Here is a 12,539-nt window from a genome sequence, read left to right as displayed (position 1 = left end):
CAATCGACTCTTCATTTAATATTTGCGAATATTCCTTATCTAAAACAATTTAACGATCTTCATCACCTTCAAACATTCCTTTGATAATATTTTTACTGGTTTTATATTAACATGGATGGGATCCGTATTATACGGTTTTGTTGTGAAAATACAACCAGAGAAAATCAAAGTATGTTCTATAAGTGCCGACACGCATAGAGCAGCGTGAGAACCTCTCCAAAGTTGTACGTGTTTGTTTTGTACGACTTCAAAGACAACAAAAAACACGTCAGTATAATGTGGAATTCTCAATTTTTTTTTTGCCTATAGAATATTTACTGACGTCTTTTTATCCATTGTTCTATTTCAAAGAAATGAAAACTGTAATAATGTTCTCCGGGACTAAGGTTTCTATTAACCAAACTGAAGTACATCAGTAGTGAAAAATAACCAAAGTTGAATTTGCAAACAAAAATAGTTAGTCATTCTGTAAGTATATAGTGAACTTACAAACATTTTTTGTTATAAAGTATTGATCACCATGAGATAAAGATTTTTATAAAAAATTTATAAATTTGAAACATTATTATGTTTTGTTCAGTTTATGATTTTTATGGTACACGTTAGGTAAATATATTTTCGAATTAAATCCTGCGTAATGTTGACAACATTTATGAAAACACTACCAAATATTTTCACCAACACAACATTAAAAAAAATTATTTTGTGATTTTTCTCACAATTCTAGAACACACTGACAAATTTCGTATGAAAAATAACCTATACGGAAATCCCGCATCTGTTAAACAGATGTAATTTCCCCTTATACATGCTTTCCTACTAAAGAGCGGGTAAAATTTGTATTTCGGTTCTTATGTTGATAGGTCGTGCACGTGTGGTACCGCAATGGGTCAGCAGCAAGCTTAAGGAATTACAATGCTAAAATCTGGGGTTCGATTCCCCGTATGACACACGTAGATAGCCTATTGTGTACCTTTGCGCTAAGACAGCAACTATAATTACACGCGCAGTCAGAGGTAATCTTTTCTTACTAAAAGTTATTTTCCTGCTAATACTAAACAAAAGTAAATTTTGTATAGACACGTGCATGTTAGCACTAACAACGCCAATTATAATTAATTTCAACAATTCTTTTCTAAATATTTCTTATGCTTCTATATCACAATTTACATTTTTATAGAAGCTTCAACTTTTTTTATTGTCCACACGTTGAAAAAAAATGATGTTTCGACATATTTACTGCTTTCATCGTGTATTGGCTAAAAGACTGTTAACAGGGTAACTCCAACTTACAAAGAAACTCTATAGCCAGGATATAATAATAACATTTCTTATGACAAAAAAACCAACGGACCATGAAAAAAATATTTCAGCTAGCGCAATGCGGCCCCGCTTCTTATAGAAAAGTGAAAGCATGGACTTTACAGAGTAATTTTAGAAGCACAGAAGAAAACCTTCGTAAATAATGACAGTATGGGGCTCACATGTGTTACCATTATTGAGTTCTGCTGGAAGTGAAAGAGAAGTATCCAATAAACTTCAACTATACTTTTTTAATACAAACGAACTTTAAAAACGTGGCTCACTGGATAAACGATTTACGTTTAAGCTTAATATTAAAGCATTGCATATTGAAAGATATGTTGGCAAAATCTATTTAAAAATCAGGTTTTAACTCAAAGTTTATGTTTCGTCCAGGTGTCAGTGCATCTGCAAAATGTAGTTATGTAGAAGAAAAAACGTATAGAAATGTATAGCTATTTCGTATTTGAATATATATTATGTATATCTGTACTAGTGAAAATAGCTTACTTAAAGCGTTTCACTATGGACTTCACCAGACGAAAGAAGATACGACAGTGAAATGTAACACATAGATAGACAGATAGATATCCAAAGATGGCGAATAAACTCATATTCTTGACTTTCCAAGAACACAGTGATCGTTATTCATTTATAACAGTCGTGCTACGCCATACTTGTTTTTATGGTGCGCATGTACATGTCATTTCTCTCATTTCCTTTCAAAACGTACCCAACACACCCTGACAGACAATGTACGTCCTGCTTTGTTTTTTAGAAAACACGACAATGGATTATGAGCGGCTTGTCAGGCCATATTTCAATGTAATAAACCGGTATTGATTTTTTGTCTAGAAGAGATTAACTGTCTGTATTTCTTGTTCTTTGTGGTAAAGATCACGATGTTAGCACGTGCCTTGAGAAATTGACACTTTAAGTAATAATAACTGAAAAATGATATTGAACTAATACAAAACCGACATCCCCCTTTCGTGATAAAACACAGTTTACAAAGGTATTGTTAGGGAAGGCTTATGGAGTAATATTAAGGACAATTTTAAATAGTAAAAAAAACATCCTAAAACAAAGCTGAGCGTCTCCATGACTTCTGATCATGATGTAAAGCATTTAGTGGAGATCAATACGTAACACAGTACGTCTACGCAAGAACGTGTACACTAATAGTAATGGTTGGATGAAGAGAAAATAATAATAACATAATAAAACGGAAAATCTAGTTTCATTGGATCTAGTCATCATTCCAACCACATATATTAAAAACTGTCATGAATACCGGAAATAGTTCAATGACTACATTAGTCTTTCTTGTAACGTGATGAAAAAGAAACAGAAGAAAGTATATGATTAACCGTGATAAAATTCATTTTAATTTATGTAAAAACAAATAGCAGACAAAGTTATAGCAAACAGTAAGTTATTTTATATTTAATAATAAAATATTCGTGATTAATATTCAAATAATCCATAGTTTATTGTTAAATATTCTATAACTAATTATGTAAAATGCATTATTAATAGTGGAAAGAAAAACACGTTTCATAAATATAGAATTTCTAATAGTAACTGAAAAGATCATAGTGACTTACTCATAAATTAATATGTCATAGTTAAAGAATCACTGACTAATAGTATGAAAATATTAATAGTGAAAATACCATGGTTAATAATGAATAAACCTATGAAAAATAAATGAGGAATCATTGAGTTATAATGGAAAAAGAAAGACGTGGTTAATCAACATAATATTTGTATCTTGGTTAATAGATAATAGTAATTATTGAACCAGTACGAACCAGACCTCACAAAATATATTCAGACAATGTTTGAAGAAACAAAAATAATAGATACAGTGTTAATAAAACTAGGAACTTTAATTTCACACAACGTTTTGGGCTTAAACCCTTCTTCAGATGATGTTTGCTAAAGTATATACAGAGAACATTTAAATATGACTTGGAACGACAACAATTGAAGAACATGCCCAACGTGGGTCTGTATGTGATGCAACAGTACTGATGAAATAATAGTTATGAAATAATGACGTAAGCGAAAGGCCTAAAGAGAAAACAAAACTGATAAGTGAGAGGTAAAAAGAGTCTGAGGAAGCCATAAGTACAATTACAAAAATAAAACATTCTTGTCTAAACCAAGCGGAGACATTGTACAAAAGAGACGTATTTGTTCACCTGAATAACATCTGTTGTTGTAGATCTTAGAATAAAAAGTCTGAGATGTGACAAGTCATGTTTGTCGTCCGAAAAGTGTCTAGACTGGTGGGTCAACATTACGATTTATTATATATTTTCTGATTTCACGAAATCTGTCACTGATTTTGTAAACAGTATCACCAATGTACAGCAAGTTATAAATGTCACACATAATACGCCCCGCCAGTGGCACAGCGGTATGTCTGTGGACTTACAACGCTAGAATCCGGATTTCGATACCCGTGGTGAGCAGAGCACAGATAGACTATTGTGTAGCTTTGTGCTTAATTACAAACAAACAAACAAAACAGACAATGTAGAATATAACGGATTTTGATGTACAGGTAAATATATATTCAATGTAAAAACAACTTTTGGAAGACGTCAGTGAAATTTTACTGTCAACGTGGTCGATTACAAGTGAATGAACCAGGAGTGGCGGGAAGAATATGGTTAGTAAAATTAGCAAAAACAAGAGTATCCTGAAGGCGTTGATTGTGTCTAAACAATGGTTTGTTCATTAAAAATATCCGTAGTGCTACTGTTTGTATGCAGAATGTGAAAGTCCGTGATCATTTTAGCGATTTGAGAGTACACAATTGGGTTATAAGGAGTAGTGAAAGTGAGCTTATTACATTTCGTCTTTTGTGACAATGTTGCAAGAGTATTCGTGCAAGGTTTGTGACTAGCTTTAAGGAAAGCCTTTTGTAAGATAGGTTTAGGACAGCCACGAGAAGAAAAGAAGTCAGTCATTTCTTCAGATGTGGAAATGAAAGCATCATAGTCACTACAAATGCGACGTAAATCCAAAAACTTTGAGTAAAGGACAGAACGTAATGTAATGGGGGGATGAGATGAAGCAAAACGCCAGTAAGAATGAGATTCCATATCCTTATAACAACCGGAAGTAGTGGCTAGTAGTCATTTCAACGATAATGTCATGTCAAAAAATGACTAGTAGAATAGTGCTAGGTAAAGTTTAAAGGGTTAAAGTTTGAAAGAGAATTAATAAAGGTGTAAAGCTCCAATAAATATGCCGAAAACGTCGTCAGTATACCTGGCGTACAAACGTTTTCCCAGAAACAGTGGAAACAGTTGATGTTCTATATAGCCAACAACACGTTAGTATATGAAGGTTCCATCTTGGTTCTCATAAGAACACTATATAATTGTTTATAAATGGTGTCATTAAACGTAAATATATTCAGATTTAGTACGAGTTCTGTAAACTGTAAAATGATCTCAGTAGAAAGACATTGTGTACCTCGTCTGTCGAAGAAAACTTGAGGACTTTTAAACCCTCAGTGTGAGGAATAACAGCGTAAAGAGTCATTATGTCACCCATGAAGATCATAATAGAAGAGTTTTTAGGGTCATTAAAATTATCAATTAATTTTAGATCTTCTCTAATATAAGACGGTAAGTTTTGTACAGTGGGGAGAGAATGTTTCCGATAAAAATATAAATCAGTTCTATGGAACAGTTGTACGCAGAAAAAATGGGTCTTCCTGGAATCTCAGGTTCATGGATCCTGGGAAATTGATAAATGACGGACATTCTAGGATGTGATTGGATAAGTTTACGTCCTTCAGCTGATAGTTTCCTTTTGTGGATAAGTAGGTTTATGGTGTCAGTTATTTGAGTTTGTATCTTACGGATAGGATCGTCTCCAGTAACAGTTTGATAATATGAAGTGTTGGACAAGTGTCATTCAGCTTTAGCCGTGTATTTCTTTAACTAGCTGGAGAGTTAACAGGTTAAGTCCAACACAACAATAAGTATGTTTTGTTGATGCAATAGTATCTTTGTCCTTATACACAGCTCCTGTGCTCTGGTTTAAAAGCAAATGTGGATTAATAATATAATAACAAGCTATATAGTGTGTGCTTGTTTAAGGCTTTTTTTTTAATAATCCATACAAATCTGAGGCTTAAGTGGCTGTCTGATAAATACAACGCAAACTTATTACATCTAACTGGTAGATAAAAGGTGCTAAATGACGTTATGTTGACTTTTTAAATACAGTAATACAATTGAAACAGTTCCATCAGCGATAAGAGTGATAGATCTAATTATTTCTTTAAGCACACATATAAAATCGCAGACTACACACAAACTGGGAATGACCTCGTGGCTAGAGTTCCAGACTGTGTATCCGAGGATCGAGGTTCACGTCAGTGGCGTAACTACAAAAGATGCTTCCCCACCCCGCATAAAAAGCAACTGGGCCCTGTACATTTACTTCCCTATAACTGTCGTTACGAGTTGAGCTCCCTTTTGGCTCTCCCTCCCCTGCAACTGCGTGGGCATACTCACGTCACTGGTTGTCGGCCTACTGCCGTAAAAAATGCACTCCGCACTTTTGAACCGTAGATGCACTATAAAAGTGATGGCCAAATCCCATTATTAGATTAAGGTATCCAAAGAGTCGATGATATATGCTGTTGACTAGTTGTCTGTTTAGTATTCAGTCAGATAACAATTAGGAACGGCTAGAGCAGATAGCCCTTATGTAGTTTACGAAAATATATGAAATAAACTAATATCACAGAATCAGATTACGCATATTAAATCACATTTTCAGAGTATCTACATGGCATCAATCTCAGGCTAAACGTCTAAAGGCAGTTATTACACGAAGCTCCAATCTATAAAACATTCATCACATGCACATTTCAGACTTCTAGCAGGGAACTATACTGCAGTTTTCTAATGAAACGAGTTAATATTCTGACTACACATAAAAAGACAAATTAATCAAACCGCGACAGTGTTATCTAACGCTATTTGAAAGAACATGCTTTAGAAATTACTAAAATGACTGAAGTAAAACTGGTATATATATATATCTATACGTATGTACATGTATAGGTATATCATAATAAAAAAGAGCCACTAAATGTGCTTTGTACATTAACGGTATGTGATTTAGTAACGCTTATATTTGAAAATTACGTTTTGCACCTTACATATCGGCAAAATGTAAGACTATTCAAATCCACAAAAATCATTAGTAAAATACATCATTAATATACATTAGGAAGGAAATATTAAAGCCAATAATAATATTTTATCAAGTAATACATTGACCAAGAACCAACTAATCACATAATGAAGAAATAAGTGAGCTACATATTGTTACGATCAAGATTTCCCGTGAAGGGAGATCTAATCCAGCTAATCAGTATTATAATCCAGATTCTTGATGTCAATATTTAACATGAAGTTCTTGGTGACTGCGAAAATTCATATGCTATATTATATTATAATCCAACGTAATGATGACAAATAAGTCGTATACTTTACATATTAATATTCAGTTCAGTTTGTTGATGATAACGGAAATGTTCGAGATGCATAAACTTATATTGAAGGTAACTATAGAAATGGAAACACCATAATATTATACTCCAAGTACTTCCGGATAAATCACATTATTATATTCCACGTAGTTATGGATACGTTCATATAAGAATTGTACTGATTGAACGCTATTACAAAAGTGATTCATGCTAAGTACAGAATTTCATTAGGTTCATGGTTTTGTAATTTACGCTCTTAGTGTCTAGATAAAAGCACCCTATAGATAATTACTAAATTCCAAGTTTATAGTGATCATAGAAATGCATTCGCCACTTGATATGATAATTCAGCATAATTATAGATACGTATAAGCTACACAGGTTTAGATTGCCAGTTCAAGAAAAGAAAAATGATCATACTCTGAAGTAACGAAATAAATTAAATGGAAACAAAGAAAATTTTATCCATATATTTTATTGCACGTGCAAACTCCCTCTTCAATTTTTTATACGAAAATTTATACTGCATTGTTCTTCTTCAATAGCAGCTCCATTTCTCTAAGTGAAGTGTCTTGGTTGAATAAAAATGTAACTCAACTAGCTACTTTTATCTCTTTACTCATTCCAACCATCGAACCGATTTTTATCTCTATAAGTAGTACATAAATATTAGAGTATAGTCTACTTTAAGCGTCACGTTCCTTGTGAGATATTTGTTTTACTGTGTAATTAGCTAGATATCCCCTCTTTTTCTTTCATATACTCAATATTTTTCTTCAATATCAATAAGAAGCTGACCCATTTCTTTCACTAAATGGAACCAGATAATGAGAGGAAAAGGTAATAGTGTTTTGTATACGCGACAATAATAGTATACCCACTTTTCGGAAATCGATTTATCGAACGAGTGCTAATTTTACTACTAACTAATCTGAAAAAAGTTGTTTCTCCTATATGAGTTATATATCTTCGCGTAGTTTTCCTCTATTTCCGTAGTGAATTGTACAGATGAATGATTTCTGTTTAAGTAATTTGTGCATTCTGGAATGTTGTATGTATTTCGTGTGTGGTCTTACTAACAATGTATCGGCAACATACCTCAACCAAATCCTGAATCTGGGAGTGACTTTTTCGGCGGTAACGCCCTCGAAATAACTGTTCTAAGATATGATCTCCGTGATTCCAGTTTCTTCTGCCATGATTCTCGTGAACATTTCGATCATTTTGAGGTGTGTATGTGAGGAAACTTGTAAGCCTTTTTCATGTTCAAGTCCATGTTCGACATCTTCTTAACGAACACATTGTTCTGGATTGGGTGAGTTGTAGGTTCGGTAACCGTTGTTGACCTAAACATCCTGCTGTGCGAGTTTTCCCACTTATATGAAGAGCACTGACGGCCCTCTTCTTCGAAATGCTGAATATTTTAGTTCTTTATCGATTAACAATCTTCTTATACGAATATCCTTCTACTGATAGGACTAGAACAATGTCCTGGAGCCATAAGTCCATACGTGACGTCATTGCGCTGTCAAACAATCGGAACTTCGTGTGATCTAAATAATTAGGTGCTAAATATGTCGCCAATGGCACCACAGCATAAAAGCTGCGAAAACAAGCCTCCTTATTAGCATATACAAACATTTCTTATAAAGAACAAACATCCCTGTATAATATCCTGAGAACCAGGATATTATACATGTTTTTCTTATATACTGTCAGACCTCGTTGCACCATCTTTACAAAAATCAGATTGCAGAGTCATTAAAATGCAAATTATCTTCTACCAAGAGTCAGCCACAAATTTGTTCTGAATAACACTTTATTTGCATTTTTTAATGATTTCCATCAAACCAGCAAGATGTTTCACACGATTGAATCAAATGATTGTGTTTTTTTCTCACTGCATCAAGGTTATTAATTCTATATCTAACTTATTTTAATATTTCGAAAAACTTTTAAACACTTGTAAGTTTTTAATATAGGTAGTGAATAAAAAATGCTCCAACAATGTTATTATCGCTTCATACTTTCAAGGTCTGTAACTTTTATAAAGACGATGTTGAGTGAGAAAATCTACAACAATAGCATATGTACTGTTTAGCATTTTTCCTAAAAAAATTTCGTTTCAGTTTACAGTTAATATTTTTTTATAGTTGTTGGATTCTGATGAACTAAATTACTTGTGCAGCTATAACTATCGAAGCGATAAGTCTTTTTTCATATGGATACCACAGAACACTTTGTACTGAAAATTAAGAGCCTTGAACAATAAGACATAAAAGCCTTATAAAGAGTGACTATCTCTTAATTGTTTGACTAACGATCTTCACTAAATTTTATTTATTGACTCTATTTTTACGGACACAATGAACAATTTAGTATGTCGCTAACCATTAGCTTTAACCTCCCGCTAGATATTGTAAGCTTTATATCAGATCCTTTTATAGTACAGCACTACTTCATTAGTGATATAGGTGTCTGTTGAAAATTTAAGTGTTCTATTTACCATTTGTATATCTTATACATTTCAGTTCTTAGTATCATCAAGCTAATTATTGATACAAGAAGATTTAGAGTAAACAGTTTTGAGATTCTGACCTTGGTAAAGTAATATACTTTTCAAACTCACCTCGACATCAAAAGATGGTTGAAGAACTCGGATTTACAGCAATCCCATTTACTGGCTATGAGTGCAAGAAAAAGGTGTGACCTTGACCCCGAATAACTGATGCCACTCTTAGTTAGTTTCTTCCTATTTCATTAATTTGATTATCTGAAAGATACGACATACATATACATTTTGCATTCTATCGAACCAACTTCATTATTAATTAAAGTGATCTGAAGTTGCACTGACGGATCCATTTAATGGGCTTTCACCGGTTGCTAGAGATTGGTAAAAGGGATTATATACCTTTGGCATGAACTGATGCCACAGGAGACATGGAATCAGTGGCAGTATATAAAGTAAATTACTATATTTTGTGTGCGTTGCGAGTATAGGTACATATTTCATTCTGTCTTTCAACTTGGTTTCATAAGCAACACTCGTTATGTATACATACGATGTTGAATGTAAGTACATATACTTTTTTATTTGCACTTATGATGATTATTTTGTAGTGTTATCTTATCACAAAGATTTCGGACTAACCTATATGTTGTAAATTTGGACTCTAAATTAATTTTTAGGTTAGGTACAACATTAAGTATATATGTACTAAATCAATTAAAATACTGAAGTGAAAAGCTATGACGATAAGCAGACATTATGGAGAGTTGAACATTTGAATAATACATTTTAATTTTGGTTGGGAAGTATTCATTTAAAGTTGACACCCACAACAACTGTAAATATAACGTTTTGAAACATTTAATTGAACATAGAACACAAGCTATATAACTGCTCACTATAAGCATTTGGTCAATAGCGTGAATGAATTTCAAAACTAATTATTCAACAAAGTCCCTCTAAAAACCTAAAATTTAGTTTGCGTCGTGAGGTACATATATTTCATGTTTCACTCGTACAAAACTTTAGTATAAGTTTGCATCACTCTAAACCAATAGCAGAATATCAATACTTTTACCATAATTTCTTTTAAATAATAATTAGCTTCATTATTGTATAAAAATCTGTACATTACTTCACCAACAGCAGAACTTCGCAACTGATTGCTATAAATCTCCTCGTAGCAATAATTAGCTTGATGATTGTGTGAATATCTGCATATTACTTCACCAAGAGCTGAACCTTACATCTTTACTCTAATTCTCCTTAAAGTAATTCTTAGCTTGATGGTTGTATAGAAATTTGAAGATTACTTTTCCAAAAACTCTCACGTTTCAAAAATATACAGTACGTACTTTGTTTTTTGTTTGTTTTTGAATTTAGCGCAAAGCTACACGAGGGCTATCTGTGCTAGCCGCCTATAATTTAGCAGTGTAAGATTAGAGGGAAGGCAGCTAGTCATCACCACCCACCGCCAACTCTTGGGCTACTCTTTTACCAACGAATAGTGGGATTGACCGTCACAATATAACGCCCCCACGGCTGAAAGGGCGAGCATGTTTGGCGGGACGGAGATTCGAACCCGAGACCCTCAGATTGCGAGTCGAGTGCCCTAACCACCTGGCCATGCCGGGCCTAAAGTACGTGCTTACTGTGTATTGGAAATATGTAAATAGTGTTAACAGTTTAAATGATAAATCATATTTTAACAATTTTAGCATACGGTGAGTCAATGTATGGTGATGACATAAACTTCAAAAAATGAATAAGCAGATGTATGAGTACTATTCAGATGTATAATTACTATTCACGTGCAAACCTGTTGAGTGAAAATTTAGTTAATCAGTTAAACCATTTCATTTGATAAGAATATCAATAAAAATATCTATATAAATAGGTTATGGTTTGAAGGACATCCTAAGATATTTACAGTATATAAGCTGCAAACAATCTTACCAGATCATAGTAGTAAGGTGCATAATTCTTTCTGCATTCGTTACTAGCTAGCTCATTTGAAGAAGAACCTGTTGGTGAAAGAATATATTTCTTTGATATGTTACAAACAAAAACAACAAAGCCCAAGGTGAAGAGGTAAAAGTTTCAGATGTAAGTCGATTAGAAACATCAGCGTTGTGAAATACTCAATAAAATACAAAGGAATTTTTCAAGGTTTTGGCATAAATCCATAAAAGCAGTTGTTTCCCATTCCACAAAAATAAAATAAAATAATTAACTATTTGTAGTACCTTGTGATTACGCTGAAGCTAATACGAACTTTTGGGTAACATAGTTAATCCATTATACCAAACTCCATGTTTTCCGTATATTTTTGAGGGATATTTTTGTTTCAAAACATTTAAAGTATAAAATACACGAATATTTCATTGTTTACTTATTAAAGTGTTAATAAATATATATATATTTAATTGTAGAGACCTGTATAATAGTGAGTAAAAATACAATGGCGAATATTTTGGCATTAATTGTGAATAGATATACGTTTTAAAGAAACAATTTCTCTTAAAACAAAATACTTATGACTTGACCAGTAGAGTGATGAATGAACTTGACTACAATTACAACTTTTAGAATAGACGATGCATGACTTGATTATAGATTTTGCAACGTGGAGAATGGATGAAGTATGTCTTAACCACGGTATTTACAACTTTTAGAAAATATAGGGCCTGGACTTTACCACAAAGTTTTCAACATGTAGAACAGGCAACGCATGACTTGACCCCAATATTTACAGCACTGAGTACAGATGATGCATGAATTATACCGTAAAGTTTACAGCTTTTGGAACAGTTAAAGCATCACTCGACTACAATTGTTCAGCTTTTAAACCAGACCACATATGGTCTTGACCTTAAAGTTTTCATTTAATATGTTTTCATCTTGGAACTTTCTGTACCGTTACGGTCCTCTAATAAAGGCTTTGAGAGCTTCCGCAAGATCTGATTAATTTGCTTTTCGTCACGTAATTATATACGAACACTTCTCGAATGACTTTATCCGCCTCATTAATTGACAGAAGTTTGTGTGTGTCCGCTTTTAACTGGTGAACCGTGAGACCCATTGTCACCAAACCTGGCATGTATCCTTAGGGGCCACCGGGAAATGACTTGACTCATTGTTACCAAAACTGGCATGTATCCTTAAGGCCCACAGGGAAATGTCTTTACCCATTGT

This window comes from Limulus polyphemus, unplaced genomic scaffold (assembly GCF_000517525.1).
Source record: "Limulus polyphemus unplaced genomic scaffold, Limulus_polyphemus-2.1.2 Scaffold92, whole genome shotgun sequence".
Taxonomy (NCBI): Eukaryota; Metazoa; Arthropoda; class Merostomata; order Xiphosura; family Limulidae; genus Limulus; species Limulus polyphemus.
Note: the sequence above shows the minus strand (reverse complement) of the source record.